Source organism: Seriola dumerili, unplaced genomic scaffold, assembly GCF_002260705.1.
Source record: "Seriola dumerili isolate Sdu_G_001 unplaced genomic scaffold, Sdu_1.0 BDQW01000260.1, whole genome shotgun sequence".
Taxonomy (NCBI): domain Eukaryota; kingdom Metazoa; phylum Chordata; class Actinopteri; order Carangiformes; family Carangidae; genus Seriola; species Seriola dumerili.
Genome location: NW_019174515.1, coordinates 1,150,561 through 1,169,974, shown reverse-complemented (window position 1 = coordinate 1,169,974; position 19,414 = coordinate 1,150,561).

Below are 19,414 nucleotides of genomic sequence, written 5' to 3'. Positions count from 1 at the left end.
TGTGGAGATAGTTCCCCTGGAGACTGCACTCCACAAATGGAAACACAGAAAATGTGTTTGTACTTAGTGGTGAAAAGTCTGACAAAAATCCTGAGACAGAGTGTGTGTAGCAGTGGGATGTCCATGTGTCTTAAGAGAGCATTTCAACATTCTGGGAAATTTGCTTATTTACTTTATTGCTGAGAGTTAGAGGAGAGGATCAAATGTGTCTGCACTGTAAATATGAGGCTAAAGCCAGCAGCTGCTCAGCTTAGCTTAGCACAAATACTGGAAGCCTTCTTCTTCTTCTGTCTCTGATTCTGTCAAAAGGAAAGAAAATCTGCTTACCAGCACCACACATAACATATGCACCGTTTGTTTAGCTGTACAAAAACTGATGTGTAAATACAGCGATTCGTAAGGCAGGTTATGTGCTACAGTATTTCTCAGCCAAGTGCAGTAACTTACTTGCCATCACCATGAGGTTGTCAGGCAACGAGTGGAAACAACGCAATTTGATGTTTGTATGCTTTGATTTTTGTGCAGAATAAACAAAAGAGACATATGTTACCTAGTGAGCTTTAGTTCCTGTTAACTACAGTCAGAGCCAAGCTAGCTGCTACAGACATGAGAGTGGTATCAGTTTTCTCACTTAACTGTAAATGAGTTTAATTTTTACGATACAATAAAAATTTGGAATTACAATGTTTGAAATACCCTTTTATAATATTTACTGGATCTATGAGCACATTGAAGTTAGCCAGAGTTTTGTCTTAATCAGGTTAATACTTGAATATCATCATCACTGTAATCATAGTTATTGAGTCAATGGTATTGATCAATAACCCCAGCAACCATTAGGTATTTTACGATTTTTTTTTTTAATACTATTTGATAGTAAAAACTTTATTTATTGGCTCTTTAAGAGCAAAAGCGTTCTTATTGAGTCGGACCATTGACTGCGTCTTTAGCATCATAGCATAGTGCGTGGAACAGTCACCACCAGAGTGATGGAAACTCACATACGTTATCAATTGCCGCTGCATGCACACACACACTTCCATTAGAGAGATTTAAGTAATCTAGGGAGTGATGTGTCGACGTAAGGTAAACTTTTTCTGAGAGATTTTACTGTCCCACTGTGCTGAGGACTGTTTTACACAATAAACCTCTCGCTTTAATTACCTCGAGCATTTAAAATGCACACATACACACAGACACACAAACACACACTTGCAATCACACCTGCAGCATGCACAACCCCTTCTTGTTGTGCACTTAACTGTATGTAACCTGTTTACACACCAACACACACCATTAGTTACAGTTCATTTATTATTGACAGCCGAGTGACCACATCTTTCCAACTCTACTGTAACAAGGCCTCAGGGTTCAATGACAGGTCGCCTAGAAACCCAATGACATCACCCACCTCTGTTTCTTGTGTGTGTGTGTGTGTGTGTGTGTGCGTGTGTGTTTGCAGTCAGGCCTGCAGGTTTCTTTGCATTTGTGTATGTGTGCTCATATAGGAGAGAGAGCGGGAGGAGGAAGGGAGAGCGGATAAGTGAGTGATTGATTTTATTTGACACTGTGTAAGAAACATAAATAAAAAGCCTGTAGGCAGGGAGGCCTGTCAGTGAGAGCAGGGATAGCTGTCAGAACTATTAACAACCCCTAACTCTGGTGACTTCGCCGTCACTCTTTAAATCCCTTAAATCCTGACTCACAATGCACAACTTTTAAGCTTCAATTTACTGCCAAGTCACCCAGCGGTGTCATGGTGCTAATTCAATGAAAAGTCTGTGATAGATGTGCCTACTTGGTAACATACAGTACCTTCACCAACGCTTGCTTTTTTAAAAAAAATTTTTTATGTCTGAGGCAGGTTTCTGTGGGAGTCCTCAGCACAAGGGACCGTAAGCTCAGATTTGGTGTACAGAGCTTTGCGTCACAAATCCAAGTAACCATGACACCACCATCATATAATTAGATGCCAGTTAGAGACGAGGATAGATTAAGAGGAAAGACGGGTTATGAATGATCTGTATAGGTGAATGATTTAAATTTATTTGCTTGGTCTCTGTTTCAAAAACCCTGTCAGTTGTAATTTGAGAGAGGCAACCCTGTCTCCTAAAAAATCACTTTTATATCCAACTAAAGTGCTAGAGCAAATATGTTTTGCATTGCTACCGCATTACGTTTTCTATTAACGAAATGAGGAAATGCGGTTAATTTACGTATTTGGCAAGTTGCAAACATAGAACTCAATGTGTCAGTAAAATGTTTACAGGACTATTACACTTTTTTATGGTTATGTTTAGACACTCACAACACTTGGTTGGTAAAGATAAGTAAAAGGTTGTGGTCTGGTTTCATTTTCATTTAACAAAAACCACGACCTTTTTTTCTAAACCTGACTGCAGATGGTTCTCTGGACGTGAACCCCAGTCTCTGATGTGAGAGTTATGCACTTAGTACGCCCGTCATCCACTCCAACCCCCTCCTGGCAACTTCGCAGCCATTAATGAACGTGCGGCTTTGTTCATTTGAAAAAAAAAATAGACAAAAACAACATTCCCTCTGAACGAAATCCAACCAGTGAATATGTTCCCTACAGTTTAGTTGTATATGAACATAATTTCTAACAGACAGGGTTGTGAGGAGCCTGCGGAGATGGAAATAGTCAAATCCTTTACATGAAAAAAATTTAACAATACCACATTATAAAACTGCTGCATGACAAGGGAAAGACCGGCGGTTAAAACTTCACTTAAGAAGTATAAAAAAGGATCACAGGTCTAAGAAGTGGGCCATGTAATCACAAAATGCCCGCTTCAAATTCAGCTGCCGGTCCAGCTGTGACACCATATTGTCTATTAAAGGCAAAAATGCCCCCAAAATAATCTTAAATTTGCTCATTGAAAGAGAATAAGTACCTAAATCTGTACTAAGCAGTTGATTAAATGTTCTGAGGGATTGTCCATCGCACAACAGGTTAGAGGGTCAGAACAAAATGTTGTAACAGCTTTACCAGTGACAACATGCTGAAATCAGTGCACGTGTTTTTTTTTCCTCTAGACAGTTTACAATGGAGTCCACAGGACCAGCGGCCAGCGTGCAGCAGCCACGCTTCACTTTTCCTGAGTTGTGCTCAGCGGAGCTTATCACATCAGAAAGGCTGATAGTGTCACAGGAGTGGGATCTTTGAATGGCACAGATTTATTTTCCATTGTGGCCATTGTGCGGTGACGTGTTGCTGCTGCTGATCTTTCTCGCCATTGTCACAGGATGGGCACTCACAGTAAATACATTTTTGAGTGAATAACAACACACACAAACACACGGGGGATAAAGGGGGAAAACACTCTGGGGCAGGGGATTTACATGTGCATGAGTAGTGTTTACACGTGATTGTGCATTGTATTGTGTGAATGAATGGCGTGTGTGTGTGTGTGTGTGTGTGTGTGTGTGTGTGTGTGTGTGTCAAAGCAGACTGAGGGCTACTCCAGGCTGAGAAAGATAAACCTTGCTGAAACTAAACCTGCTGTTAATGCTGCCACTCTTTGTCTCGCACAGCTTGGAGCTCGACTCACCTCCTCACTCATATTCATTAAGCATCTTCAGGGGCGTCCAGCACTGTCAGTCGTTGTTCTGCTTCATTCTAATGGTCTATTTAGTAATCACTGAGTTACTGAGTGGAATATAGGGCTATAAAGGCTTTCCATTCACAGCAGGAGAAGATATAAAGCTCCCAGCAGCAGTGCCTCGGGCCTGGATAGGGCCTCCAGTGAACTCAGCTGCTGTATAAATGGTCTGAAGCAGGCACGCAATCGTTTCCCTGTTGCTGCACTAGTGATTTCTACTGGTTGGTTAGCATGTCTGTCCAGTGGAGTGGTGGGCTACAGGGGCCTGAGGGAGATGGTGTGAATTATTAGTGTGAATATCGTGTCCTGTTGAATGTCCTTCTTGTCATAAGTTGTTGTAAGTTATCACTGTGCTTATAATATAGTAAAGTGGCTGCACTCCACACACTCTCATCAGGGCTGTAAGTTCTGTAGAGGACACCGAGGACAGTCATGTCGAGTGTGGACACAATTCATTTAGGAGGGAAATTAAAAGCCCTTAATATTTTCTTGGATTTATTGAACATATTTACAACTTTTACAGCCTGTGGTATTCTCAATTAAAGGAATACAGTAGTTTGATATTTTTGCTGGCTTGTCAAGACTTAAATGAGAGGATTGATACCGCTCTCATGTCCGTACAGTCAATTTGTAGCTGGAGCCAGATGCAAGTTAGAGAATTAGATGAGAAGATTGCTATTGCTCTTATTTCTTTATGTTTGCTGCCAGCTGGTTAGCTTAGCTTATCTTAGTTTAGCACAAAGAATGAAACCAGGGCAAACAGCTAGCTTGGCTGAGTCAAAACATAACAAAATCCACCTAGCAGCACCTCTAAAGCTCACTAGTTAACAGTTCTTGTTGTCCGGAAAACTCGCAAGACAACAAGACTTCAGGAGTTAAACCCTGTAAACCACAATGTGTCATTCGTACACTTTGGTTTTTGAACTGATTAAACATTAATCAGTGAGCTTTAAAGGCCCTGGTAGAGCCAGACTACTTGTAGTTGTTCCTCTTGCTTCCAGTCTTGGTGAGAAGCTAAGATAAATAAGCTAATCTGGTGGTCACAGATAAATAAAATAAATAAAAGTAATAGCAGTCATCATCTAAAGAAAACCATTAAATGTTTTGCAAAATATAAAAGTATTCCTTTAAAATCCCAAATTAAAGGAACCTCACTGCTCCATTTTCCCTATATCAGTCTCCTGACCTCTGCCCTCAGAGTCTACTGTATGTCTCTGTTTTTCCACTGCTTGTCTACACCTCTTTGTTGTTGACACCATGGTAAGATCTTAACATTGCTTCAAGTATACTGTATACAGGACTGATAGCCACGTGCAATTATAAAACATTTCTCCATTTAGTAAAGCCCCCAGGATTAGCAATTAGCCAGACAAAAGTAGCAATAAGACAAATATCATAATAACATACCAGATTACATTTTTACATTGAGTGCTGTCATGTAGAGGTGATGTGAAACTCAGTTGTTCACGTGAGCATAAAAGGAAATGAACATAATTTGTCAGGGACTGGGTCGGGGCTTTGTGTTTCCAGCACTGATAAACTCCTCTGCTCTGTTGGACAAATACACACCGTGCTGTGCTCTGAATCACAATCACTTTATTTAACAGAGTACATTTATATGTTGGAGGAAATTGTGCTAGCAGTTCGGTGCCAGACAGAAAGAACATGGGCAATAAATTAAAACCACAAGCAATATATGAAAGCCCAGTTTCTCCTCCTGTAAAAGCACCCTCCCCCCCCACTCCCTACCCCCCAACACACACACACACACACACACACACACACACACACACACACCTACACCTGTCAGAGAGCAGTGTCTACCCACAGTGTCATTTGCCTGAAGGAGTTTTTTTTCCTGGTAATTGGACCTGACCGTCAGTTGTCCTGCAGTCATGCCTCTGTCTCTGTAGCTGCACAGTTTCTGTTTCCCACATTTGTCTGCTGTCTCACACGTTGTATGACTGAGACTCATTTGATGTTGCTCTGGTTATTAAATTAAATCGATGCCATCTAATAAGTATTTTGCCTTTAATGTCTTGTTCGTTACCGCTCGAATTGTTTGTTTTGTTAAGAAGGGAATTTAAAGAGATGTGAGTCACATGGCATCTGTTCTTCTTTCCTCAAAGGTCCAAGTGGGTGGACTAGATCAGAAAATCAGACAATCAAAGTGAAATATTTGAGACGTTAGTGTCACAGAGTTTACATACTTCACATACTCTGTGATCGTTTGCATAATAAGTGTGTAATCTACTGTATCGTGCAGTAAACCCCACCCGTCTGGCTGAATGAATGCCAGGAACGACCTCCTCTCAGTATTTTACACTGACTTGTATGTTACCCTTTCCTTAACCCCCCCCACACTCTTCTGCTCAAACCCCTCCTCCTCTGACTCATCCTCTTTTCGCTGACCGCATGTTATCCCACAGTCCCACTTCTGTCTCGACGATCCTCCTGACACTTCGCACCCGCCTGTCTCTCCTTCGTCTCCTCCTCCCTTCCTCCCTTCCTCTTCATTCCTCTCTTTCTTATCCCTCTTTCCTGGATCATCAGTTGTCATGTCATGCACTCACATTTTCTGCTCAAACTTTTCTGGCTTTGGTATTTCACCCCTATCTTTGATCTTCTCCACATCATCACTTCCTCTGACTTGTTCTACCTCTTGTTCCTCTCTGTTTGACATCGACACATCTTTTCAAGGTTTGTGGTCAAACTGTTCATACGAATCCTGTAAAACACGGTGACAAGTCATGGTCTTCCAGGATTAGACACACCATTTACTCCTGTTTGTAACAGGAATTGGTTATGCTCCAAAGATTAGTTTTATAATTAAAAGAGCATCAGATGATTTGTTAGGATGAAAATATATGGCTATATTGCAATAGAAATATTCATTTATTGTTTAAAATAATATACACTTACATCAGGTTAAATTGTATCTTTAGAACAAGCTATTCTGTTTAACATGGAGTGTCCTCCTGTTATGAACGCCGCCATTTACAAATTAATTAGTAAATAAAGTGACTAAATTTGGTTTAGTCAAAGATAACTGTGGTTCTTGAACAACACCATTAAGAACAGTGCACTATGAACAAAGCTGTAACAACTTAAAATGCAGAATTCTTCAAGTCTGTAAGTAAATACATAGCTCAGGCCAGCAGCTTTTTAAATTTTAATTATTACTGTGGAAAAAGTCTGCCAATGAATGAACACAATGTTCTTTATCATAATCTTAGTGATTTACTCAGCAGCTGTGACTGGTTGGTATATTTGCCTGAAATATGTTATACTGACTGTTTTGTTAGTCATAATCACTTCAGTGCACACGCTACATGGTGAAAAGTTTTTCGTGTTGTTAGTAAGTATCCGTGAATCCTTAAACCCCTTTGTTAAAGGATGAATCACTTCTGTATGTCATCTAAATGCTATTAACTGACTACGAACGTTTTCAACGTAGGAGCCACAGCATTGTGCCTCATGAGCAAAATGTATTTAGATACAGAGCGACATGAATCTTCAGCTCGATTGATCACTGTACTGGTTTTTCAGTCTTTGGCTACGAGCACTCAACACACCAGTCCACTGATTTATGTTAGCTATGACCACAAGCAGCGTCTGTGTGTGTGGCAGCTCAGACTGACTGATTTACCAGGAACTCCAGGTTCCCATTTTCCTCCAGATTGTCTCATTTTTTATCTTTTTTTTTTTTTTGCTTTTGTCTGCTTGTCTCTCTGAATTCATACAACTTGAATTAACCTGTCAAACTGAAATTGCTTCACTGCAAATCTGCTTCAGGTTGACTCTCCTTACATTTACCATAAACTTTGTTTGTTTTCATGCCATCTCTACACTTAACATTACACAATGCAACTGAACCGCAACATTCACCACATTCACTTTGAAAACGAGTTCTTTATAGATTAATGAAGACATTTTTATTTTAGCGTTTAATGATTTTCACAGAGCTCAGGATTTGCTTGTAAACAAACGTTTAGTGTTTAAAAGGACATTATTGGCATTTTGCTCCAAACACTTTAAGAAAATCTATTAAAAATTGTGAGTCAATCATGACGCAGGAGTGAATCAAACTGGGGTCTGAGTTGACTGTTTTGTTCTATAACTCTCAGCACAGGCGGGAAATAAAACAGATTTTAATGTTTGCTTAAACAAACTCTCTCTGCAGCCATTTTAGTATTACCAGGAGAGACCTGGTTATTTTTTATCTCCCTATCAACGGCATTTCAGCTTGGTAGAGAAATAATTTCTATTCTGTTAAATGTCCCAGCTGAAATAATTTACTGTGTATGTGTAAAATCCGGTGTCCTCGGGTGATTTTTTATGCCATCTGGATTGACGTCTGCTGTTTCACAGAATTAGCGGCTGACGCACCAATTGGATTACAAGGGCTACAGAAGCAGCAGCAGGGTAGAGCAGCATCACTCTGTCAATTAGATTAGATGATTAATGGTCATCATGAGAATAATCGGATGGGGCAGAAAACATAATACAACTCTAGGAGGAAAATAACAATGGAATATAGATACACAAATAGAATATACACTCAGTTTTGAGTTCATTAGGTACACCTGGCAAAAATTAATACAGTATTAGAAAAATCTTTTTAGTGTAACACAACACAATTCAACAGCTACACAAGCTACAGCATCCAATTACGATGAAGTTCAGTGAAGTTAAATTATCAACTCCCACAGCAATACCAGCGCAACCCAGAAACAACTGCTGGCCACGGTGACACTTTCTAAATCACAGATAACAACTGTGTTTGTGTTATTTGTCATTGACTGAAAAACAATGACGCAAAAATCTGAAAGCCGTCTGCCATTTTGACAAATGGCAGGCCCATCACACTCACTCAGGCAGGGGAGCAGACCTTACTTAAATTCCCCTCTGTGCAAAGTGTCTCGCTATGCAGGTGCTGACAGCGCATTAAAGAGTAATGGACTGAAGTACTTGGAGCACGTCTGTGACGACTACAGGTTACAGAGGGGTGTAGCCGCGACCCTGGTGGAGGAGGAGCACATGCTGCGGGATTTCCTGCCGGTGAAGTGAGTGCTTGCAGGATCAGGAAATCCCACGTTCAGAGAGTCTTACCGACTTCTGATCGCTTCCCTGGAAGAAATGTTCCCCGACTTCAACACTCCGGCTGAAGTTGCACTGGCAATACAAGTCTCCGGTGTAGCAGCAGAGCGCAGTTTCAGCCTTCAGAGCAAAATCCTGGTCACGATGAGTCGTCTGTCTGAGGCAAAGATGCCAAATCAAATGACAATCTCCTCTGCAGCTGTCTCCCAATGTGTTTGATTACGCTCAAGTGAGCACCCAGTTTAACTCCCTAGAGGAAGGTCCAAGTTCAGGACGGGCTACAGCAGGTCAATTGAGTTCAATTGAATTTCTTGTAAATGGTTTTGCATCGTTCATGTTTGCCCGTTTAGGTACAATGGTCATGGTGTTTTAGTACCCTCTGCTGTCAAAAATCATTCACCTACTTCATTTGCTGTTTTTCTCTCCATGCCCTAATAAATAAATAAATAAATCTGTAGCTTTGTTCTGTTTTTAAAATTTTATAATGATCAATTTGTTTTTGAAAATGAAATACCATTAGATAGTAGGCGTGGGACAAAATATCGAGACGTTATCGATACACTGGCGCCAAATATCGATATTTGCTGCTTATTTGCCTTACCGGAGTCGCACCTTCATGACTCATCGTGGTGGCGCCTGTCAAATGAATGTGGATAAAGTTGCGGTGAATTAGAAGAAACTCACAGGGGGAATATGGCAGTCAGGGCAGACAACAGGAGAAAACACATCACAGACGTCCCCTATTCTATCAAGTCGAAAGTCTGGGCCCACTTCAGCTTTTACAATGCTCATGGCACAAATGAAATCGATAAAGACAATATACACACACACACACACACACACACACACACACACACACACACACACACACACACTGACAGGCTTCATGACGAGGAGCAGTTGCCTGCTGATAATGAGACGCACACACAGATACACACACAAAAAAACCTAGACACTGGGCATTGCTCTGTCATCTGAATTATAGCTGGAAGGTGAATGAGACAGAGACTGCCGTCTGCAAGTCTGGATACTGATATGTGATAGACATGTATCCAGAGAGAAATAAGTATTTTTGCATTCATTAAACGCTTTAACTCCAGGACTGTTCAGCTTTCTGGCCGTTGTAACTGGCAGTTTGTGGCTATTTTACATTGGAGTGATGGCACACATGGACATGGACAAGTTGTGTGTCTGTGTGTGTGTTAAAGAGGCATTTGTTGTAAATTATTTCATCTCAGTTGTCAAATTTTGTGAAACTGACACCACAATGCAGTGAATAAATACAGGATTCCTGCTTTTTACCTTTTTAGGGGTATTTTTCATCTTCACTTACACAGATATCGTGATGTATCGTAAATGATTGTCTTGCAATGTATCGAGTATCACCGAATCGCTGTATCGTGATACCATCATTATCGTGTTGCTGCTCTGGATGTTGTTCATAATTATACAAATTTTCCTTTACTTTCATCAATCATAAGTGCAAACCCAGAATATTGTGGTTTTTTACGTCTTGTTGATTATAGGGGAGATCCTGTTGGAAGCCCCCTAATCCTCTCAGCGTTGGTTTAATTCTGAGCTGCAGTGGGTTCTTTGACTTCTGGCTCTAAGAGCACGTCACAGTCACAAACTGATCAGCTCAAGACGGTGAGGTCTGATGGGCGTAGCCTCATCACTCTCCCACAGAGCAGAAGCATCTTCTGAAGTTAGAGATTCAAACCAGTTGACACCACTACAGCCAGCTTCATTAAGTTCTCCTCACTGCGTCAGCCTCTCCCCTCATCCTGCAACCTACATGTCCTCTTTTCTACCTTCCCCTCCTCCTTCCAGCCTGCCTAGGAATCCCCTTTGATCTGTGGTATGACAGCAGCTGCGCTGTGCAGCTTCCCAGAAGCCCATAAATCAACTGACAAGTGATCTTTTTCTCCCGCCACACACATGCACACAAACATACAAAAACACACTTGTTATAGCTCAAAGGAATGCACCATGTTTTAGGGAGACCAGCTGATTGGTCAGTGTAGATTTGAAGTGATGAGAACATACTGTAAATAACAGTATAAGTGCATACAAAGTCAATAGAAAGCCTTAGACAGACATGGATTGACATAACATAGAACAACAGTGGTGTCAGGGAGATTTATGACCCGTTTGTTTGTCCATGTGTAGCTTCCATTTACCCAGTCACTTTGCAATGCATGGGACGGCTGTGGCGCAGGTGGCAGAGTGGGTTGTCCATTAGGATGGGCGGCTCCAAGTGTCCTTGAGCAAGATGCGGAACCTCAGAAATGCTTTGTTCTGCTCTCTTAAAAATGCTAAATGAGTGGAGACCATACGTGAGACAACTGCAGAGTGAAATGATTAATCTGCAACTTTGACAGAATTGACCATTTGCTACCACATGGCGATGTGGTGTTCACAGGGCACTAGTAAGAGTGATACTCTGTCCAAAGATTTTAGATGGTGGTGTCTTTTTTGTTACCTAACCAAAACCAAAAAGACCAAAGGTATAAGGAATTTACATTACAGTTTACGTTAAGCCCCCTTCAGGACTGTGATCCACTGTGTGAGAGCCAGTTCTGGATGCTACTAGCAGTGTTAGCTGCTCTGTTCTGATTTGGGGAAGTTAACACTTCAGTACTCCCAGCCTAATATTTACCCAAAGTATTTGTCATTTTGTCATCCCTAAAATATTTTTCTGGAAGCTGAGCCTCAAAACAGAGCTACTGTGTGTCAGGGTGAAAAAAAAAACAAAGAACTGTCAAATCCTAAAATTTCCCTCACTGTGCTGTATCTAATACCAAGGCTAACTAGCTCTACAGTACAAGAACAATGTAGCTTCTTTCCCATGTCTTCTACATAAATCATCAGCTTGTATGATTCTCATTTCAAATTGGATCAGCTGGAGGCAGAGTTTTCGCCAGCTCATGGAGACAACAATATTGGATTTGGCTAGCTAGCTATCTCCAATAACATTTGCTAACAACCATTGTTATTTCAGCTATAATCAAAGGTCAGCAGCTAGAAACGAGCGACCTGCTTTTGCCTCTGAAGTGAAGGACTCTTTTCAGAAATTACTTCAAGTGGTAAATCTGCCACCGTCATCTTAGCAAACTGCATGAGAATGGAAAACTCGACAGGCATAGCAACAGTAACCAAGGGAGGCGAGGTGAGGCGAGGTGAGGCTCAGCGAACGTAAATTGGCTCAAGGGTTCATGTTTACTGTGGCATATTTTCCAGCTTCAGCAAGTTTGCACTAGTTTTTCATAGTGCATATAATTTGATGGCTAGAGATTCCTGAGGACAGCATCCAGAGATCTGACGTGCCCATGCATCAGCTACATTTTGTGCAGACCCCACACAACAATGGAAAGCAACAGAGATGACTGACGCAAATATTCCTCAAGAAAGGCAACATATCAAAGCCCGAGGCAAAATCATACCCTCAGATTACAGAGTCCAAGCCATCTGTTCTAAGAAGCAGCCCTTTGATTGGTTAGCTGGATGGGGAGGTGATTATCATTGGGTGATGCGTAGGTCCAGTGACCCAGCACAGCCAACCTCACAACCTCTATAGGTCAGGACTGTGTTTGTGTGTGTGTGTGTGTGTGTGTGTGTGTGTGTGAGAAAGATCAGTATCAGCAGGTTGTTCTCCTGTGAGGGCTGTATTGAGATTAGAGCACACCACTGGAGAGTAATCCTTCGCTGATGAACATATGTTTTAATCTGACAGCTACCCACATAGCGCCACAGACACACACACACACACACACACGCATGCTATATAGGCCTTCTGTATTGCCAAAACAACGACAAGAAATAAAGAGAAAGAGGGAAGTATTAAGACAGAAAAAGAGAAGAGCTTGAGGTGCCACAGGGAGAGCAAGAGGTGGAGGGATTAACCATGAGAAGCTGTCAGGACAAGGACCTTTGGCCTCACACACGCTCCCTCTCTCTCTCTCTCTCTCTCTCTCTCTCTCTCTCTCTCACACACTCTCACACATACACACACACTTACAAACCAGGAAATGGATTAGTGAGTGGGCTTGTTTGGAGGCAGATCGGATGAAATGGTGATTCACTGTGTCTGTCCAGAGTTTTAGAAGGTTACTCCTGTGTGTGTGTGTGTGTGTGTGTGTGTGTGTGTGTGTGTGTGTGTATATGTCACAGTCTCATTAGTGAGAGCAGTCAAGCCAGCTCTGCGGAGGCGATCCCGCCACAGACCTTGTTAGGAGATGATCCTTGGCGTACAAAAACTCACATACACACATGTTCCACATGTAACCCCTCACATACATACACACACACACACACACACACACACACACACAGTCTGTACGTTGGAACAAAGGGTAAGATTTGACACTCAGATCTATTAAACCATATTTACTGGGTTTTAGGCTCTCTACACGTGTTTGTGCCTCATTGTGTGTGTGTGTGTGTGTGTGTGTGTGTGTGTGTTTCTTTGTGAACAGAGAAGGGGGATGATGAAACTAAGCTGAAAGTCCTGTGAGGCAGTGAAGCAACCGAGGCACAAAGACGTTGAGATGGAGCATTTCCTGTTAGCGCACAGCAGCTTCTGACTTTTAGTTCAGTACTAACTTTTACATTTTTGATAACTCATTATGGGTTTTGGCTTATTTTTTAAGCAAATTGTCCAAATTCTCTGTTCTAGCTTCTCAAATGTAAATATTTGCTGTTTTCCATTGTCTTCTACAATTATACAAACTACATGCCTTTGGGTTTCGGACTGTTGGTCGGACAAAATGAGACATTTGAAGACATCACATTGGAGTCTAGGCCTTTTTCTGACAATTTTCATTTTTTCATTTTTTTTGAATAATTGATCAACTAATTTGGAAAATAATCAGCAGATTAATGGTTAATGAAAGCAATTGTAAGTTGCTAATTTGTACTTGTCATCTGTTATATGGTTGATAATGTAAAGGTTTAGTCATGTTAATCTCACAGTCTTGAATGCATACCCACAGAAATCTATCTGTATCTGGCTATTCCAGCTCCCACATTCAGTTCGTCAGTGTGTCACCGTGAGTCACATTTTAATTTTCAGAAACACATTTTCTGGTTTTCCTGTCAATTCACGATTCAAATTTTAACTTTAACTTAGGTTGAAGTTCTCAAATCTCAAAAACAATGCACATATAGACACTCTGCATATGCTGCCATTGTTACGAGTCCATGCTTTGGCTCAAGAGAACTTTCAAAATAGCATATTTCAGTTGTTTGAAAGGAGAACTATGTCTGGTATTTTAAGCTCCTGTAAGTGACATTTTGGCTCTCTGTAATTTGAAATCGTTGCTCCTACTGCAGATTATATTGAGAAATGACACCTCAGTCTGTAGCTGCTGACCTGTAGGTTATAGTGTGACAGACGCAACACTAAATCGTATCAGCTAAATGACAGCTTCAGCCAGTAAACATGGTTAGTAGAAAAATTCTAAACAAAGACTAACAACATGGCTCAGTCATGGCCACAACTTTCTCTGCATTAGCATGGTGAAACGGTGTCCTCATTCCTTATCAGCTATATGTGCACTATATGTTGAAGCATATGGCAGCAGCCACTCAGTGAACCAACATTGGCATTCAAGGTAATACCAGTGGGTAACGTAAACCAGCTAATTCTTCTTTTTCTCTGAATCTGAGACATGAGGCTGGAGAAAGACAAATACACACACATACTGGCTGGTAGCAGTGACTGGTCCAGATGGTGGGAAGGCAGAGGGTATTAGTGGATAATGTGGAGAGGAGGAGGGGGGTGGGGCCCACAGCGGGGGCGAGAGGGTTAAATCTCTCTGATTGGAATGCACAGCTGCAGCAGCACTCACACAAACGCACACGCACAAATGCACACGTATACCGTTACACAGCTGAGTATGCGAGGACTGTGCAGAAATTTCTGGAAGTGTAGTGAGTCTTCACAGTTCTGTGTGACTCAGCAGTGGAGGTCTCCTTCCTGATTGTCTCTCTGCCTGCTCATCTTCTTATTTTATTATCTCTCTGTCATTTCCATCTCATTCTCTCTGTCTCTGCCTCACCCCCTCACCTGTATTGGTGCGTCTCTGTTCCGCTCACACTCGGACTCAACGCACAGGCTCTTATTCACTGTCTTTGTCTCACATTATGTCTGTCTCTCTGCCGGAGCTCATAATGTGACAGACAGTGTAGACTCATCTGATGCGTCTTTTCAGATGCACTCACTGAAGTGCAAGGTCAAGCAGAAATACAATGATGGGTGTTAAAAGACAGACGGCAGAATGGTAGATGGTGAAGTAAAGGAGGGGAAAACCCCACCTAAAGAAAGTTACCTGCTCGGCCACAACAGCGTTCAAAATGAAGGGGAGGGAAAATGAAGATGGGTGTGGTCCGGCCCATGACTACTGAGGACTCATGTAATAATAACTGCTGAGTACTAATGGGTCAGAACATCAACATGTTATTGGGCGTAGAGGCTGGTGTCATCCAATGATGCCAAAATGCTCTCTAGTTTAGAAGTGTTTACTCTTCTCTCTGAACTGACATTAATATGGAAATTGTTCATTGTTGGGCTCTTAAAGAAAAATGTTATTCTGCAAATAATTTGTCTCATATTTATTTTCACAGACAGGACAGTAATGTTCAGTGTTTGTGGACAAGAGAGGTTTTGAATCAATTGTGTATTCATGTTGGAGCCTGCACTGTGTCACTGAAGTGAATGGTAGACTGGCCTAAGCACATTCATTTATGCAAAGAAAACAGGGAGACTGACAAACAATCATCTTGAGTCAAAGGACAATTGATTTCACATAAAAGAACAAAAAAAAGATAAAATTTTTAAAAAGACTGAAATATAATCAAAATCATGTTCATAAAAAATGTAAATTTGCTTCCTGTATAAACTGTATTCGATTGTCAGTGAAGATATCTTGTTAAGTTATATTCCAATTAGGAAATCCTGTTGATATTAAAGTCAGATAAGTGAGTAATGTTTTTCTAATAGAAGCTGACTGATGGAATTTAAATAAATGGATCTTCAGGAAATTAATTGTTCCCTGAACTCCATCAAATGTGACTAAGACCTGATCCTGATCTACACCAAGCAGTGTGAACAGGAAGAAGCCGCATGGAGTCATAGCCTTTAAATCTGGGCCTGGATTCATTCAAAACTGAATGTGAAGACAGGCATCCTAAACGTGACTCTCTTAATCGCTTACAGCATAATAGATATAGTAAAGTAGTAGTAGTAAGTTGTTGATCTGATACAGCTGTCATGAAACTGGCACTAATACAGGCCTGGCTAAGACACTATTAGAACTGCTAGACAAAACAATGGGGAGGAAGGTCCACAAAGTTCCTACAAAGAAGGTGTCAGCTTCGGACACGAGTCGAGCCGCCTCAAAATGATTTAGCCTAGTCCAGGTTGTGTCCCATTTTATGATAGAGGGTCTGTGTGTCAATATGAATAAAACCCAAATGGATCCAAGTTGTCAACTCTGATCACATAGAGTATTATACTGTATATCCTCAGGGTCCTTTCATATCAGGTCTCTCTTAAAAAAGAAAATATTTTATGCTCATTTTTTTTAAAAGTGCAACATGTTGTAGCTCATACTGCGTGTTTTATATCCAGGCACAGTATTAAGATGGCTGTTGCTCTCTCTGTGATTGTCCATGTACTGTATGTGTTAATATACTGTCACGCAGAAGGCCGCCAGACTCCCTTATAGAACACCAGATTATAATCCAGATGTTACTGTCATTGCTGCTACTGTGGCACATCATCCGCTCTCACTGTCCCTGTGTCCGTGTGTTCATCCCCTCTGTCTCTCTTTACCTCTCTCTCCCTCCATCTCACTTCCTCTTTGTATACCTTTATTCCTCTCTATTCACTCTCTCCCCCTGTTTTGGTCTGAGCCTCTCTGTCTCTCTCTGAGCCGGTTTGAAGTCTACCAGTAGGGGTGTGTGTGTGTGGGTGAGGACGCCCTGGAACCCGCAGGTCTTTGTATTGAAAATGAGTTCTATATTTTTCAAGAGGCCAGCAGGCGGTCAGCTCCGGCGCGTGTATACTCCTTTTTATTTTCAGCAGATGAAAGCAGACAGGGTGCAGACACAACAGAATCGCACTACAGAAGATACAGCCACCGGGAATCAGATCCACATGTACAAAAGAAGATTCCTACATGAGATTTGTCAGATTCACAGCTACTCAAATACGCAGACGCAGATAAAATAATCTGGTGTTTGGTATTCCAATCAACAACCTCAATAATTTATTGATGGAGAAAGTCGGCCTGGCAGGATTGCATAAGAGAGACTAATCTTATTTCTGTCTTAATTTATTTAACAGTGACAATCCAGATAAACATAATGGATAAAGGATGTTAAGCTGGAGTTGATTTGTGGCCATTGTCCCTGTCTAGGCTTTAAAATGTAGATTAAAATATCTAAACAAAAAACGAATGCAACAGATTCAGGATAACAACAGAGCAGATAGTGTGGACTGTGTGCATGTGTATATGCATGTCTTTGTGTGTATGTATGCACTGATATATAAATATATGTGTGTGTGTGTGTGTGTGTGTGTGTGTGTGTGTGTGTGTGTGTGTGTGTGTGTGTGTGTGCACACATGAATGTTACAGATAAATCCATTCACAGCTGATTCAGTGTTCACGTCTTTGTTGTATTTGAAGTCATTGTTTTACGTGTGCATTAAGTGTATATTACTATAAACAGTCACATACAAACAGTGGCCAGGCGTAGGCCGAGGCTGGCATCAAACAACACATCCAATCAAAACTGGTTCCTTCTATTTGTGTACAGAATTATGCACTGCTCGTGCATGGACTGCTGATTTCAAATTCATGAAGTCGTGCATATGCACGGTTCTGCTTTATATATAAACTCGGGTGGATGTGCACAATGCCTGAGTTAGCCGTGGATGAAGACATTCCCTTAATCAATAAATCAGTCAATTAATCAGTCAATCACATCTGCCTGCTCTACCAGTCTCTAGGCATAAAAAAAAAGGTCAAAGAAGAAGAATAATTTCAACAAATCAAAAGTATTCAGTCACATGTAACTGAAGTTACCGTCGCCTGTGTTTTATGGTTTGGTGAGCAAGAATGTAAGCGTAGAAAAGTATAGTGCGAAGCCTCAGGTTCCCACACGTCATCAATTATCTACCTTATATATACTGAGTCCCTGTGGATCCAAACCCTTCAGAGTTGGAGGTGCAGGATGTCACCTACAGACCTGGTGAGACACTAATCTAAACTTCATTTCAGATTCTCAAGTGCTAAAATAAACCCACAGCACAGTGGCAGGACCACCAGAAAATCAGCTGTATCCTGCAGGTCATCAGACAGACCCTCTCTCTGTGGCTGCTCTGCATTAGAGCCCAGTCACCTCAGCATTTGGGAGTGAGATTTGTTCATTCACAAAGGCAAAGTAAATCTTGCGCAAATAGTTTTTTTTCTTCGGGCTCAGCTTAAGTGAACTTTGATGTAAATTTGCAGCATTGTGGCAAACTGTCAGACTGTCCTGAGTTTTAAGGAAAGAGAGCTTGTATCTGTCTTGTACCATTTTTTTTTTACATTATCCTTCTGTAGTAATAGTTTGCCACCTACAGTAGCCCCACAGGTATCAATTACGTCACCAACAAAAGCAGTACCACGCACACATGCTTAAAGATAACACATATTAACACGCAAGTGAATGCAGATGAGCCAACAGATGATGTGTGCACACAGGCTGTATGCAGATGAGAACTGATATAATGCCCTTTTATGCAACACACACACACACACACAGTCACAGGTGTCTTTCACATGTCAACATGTACGACTGAGCTTCGTGGCTGAGTGGACTGTGGCGTGACAGATTTTGTTCTAAAGCTGTCTGTGATACTGCACCATACTGGGTGTGTGTGTGTGTGTTTGTTTGTGTGTGTGTGTGTGTGATTATGTAACTGTTTCCTCTGTTCCTGTTGTGTTTATGAATGTACAGATATTTTTTCCTCTCCCATAACCTAATTAGAATGACTACTTTGGCATGCAGGAGGGATGAAAGAGGGATAAAAAAAAAAGAAAAACAAACTTTCATCTTCTTTCTCTCTTTCTAACTATGCCAGCCTCTCTTTCACTTTTCTTTGTATCTCAGTGTACTTTTCTTAGCTGGATTTTAATAATACATCAAGAATATGTATATTTCAGTGGCTTTGTGCAATACACTCGTGACACACACTCATGTCTGCACATGTACAGTATGGAGCTGCCGGGGAAAGCCCTTAGAAAGAAGAAGTGCAGTGTCCCCCCCCTCCTCACATACGTCAGCAGGCCTGATGAGAAGACTCCAGTCCCCAGAGGCGGAGTGAGTCGACGGGGGGTTATGGGAGGAATGGATGAGGATAAAATGTATATGGATGCATTGAACTGAGATAGATCAGAGGACGAGGTGAGATAGAGAAACATAGAAACCTTTAAGAACTATTCCTGGACTTTGTTGTTTTCATTCATTACGTTGGAGACATCTTTGATGTCTTTGTTGTGTTCCTGCCCTGCCCGTCTCTACAGATCACTTGTCGATCAAACAGTGAGTGCAGGACTTTGACATGATTTTCCTTTCACTTTCCATCAAAGAGGGCTTTTGTAGGTAATGCGGTTTCCTTGATGTGTACAGTCATTTTTCCTCTC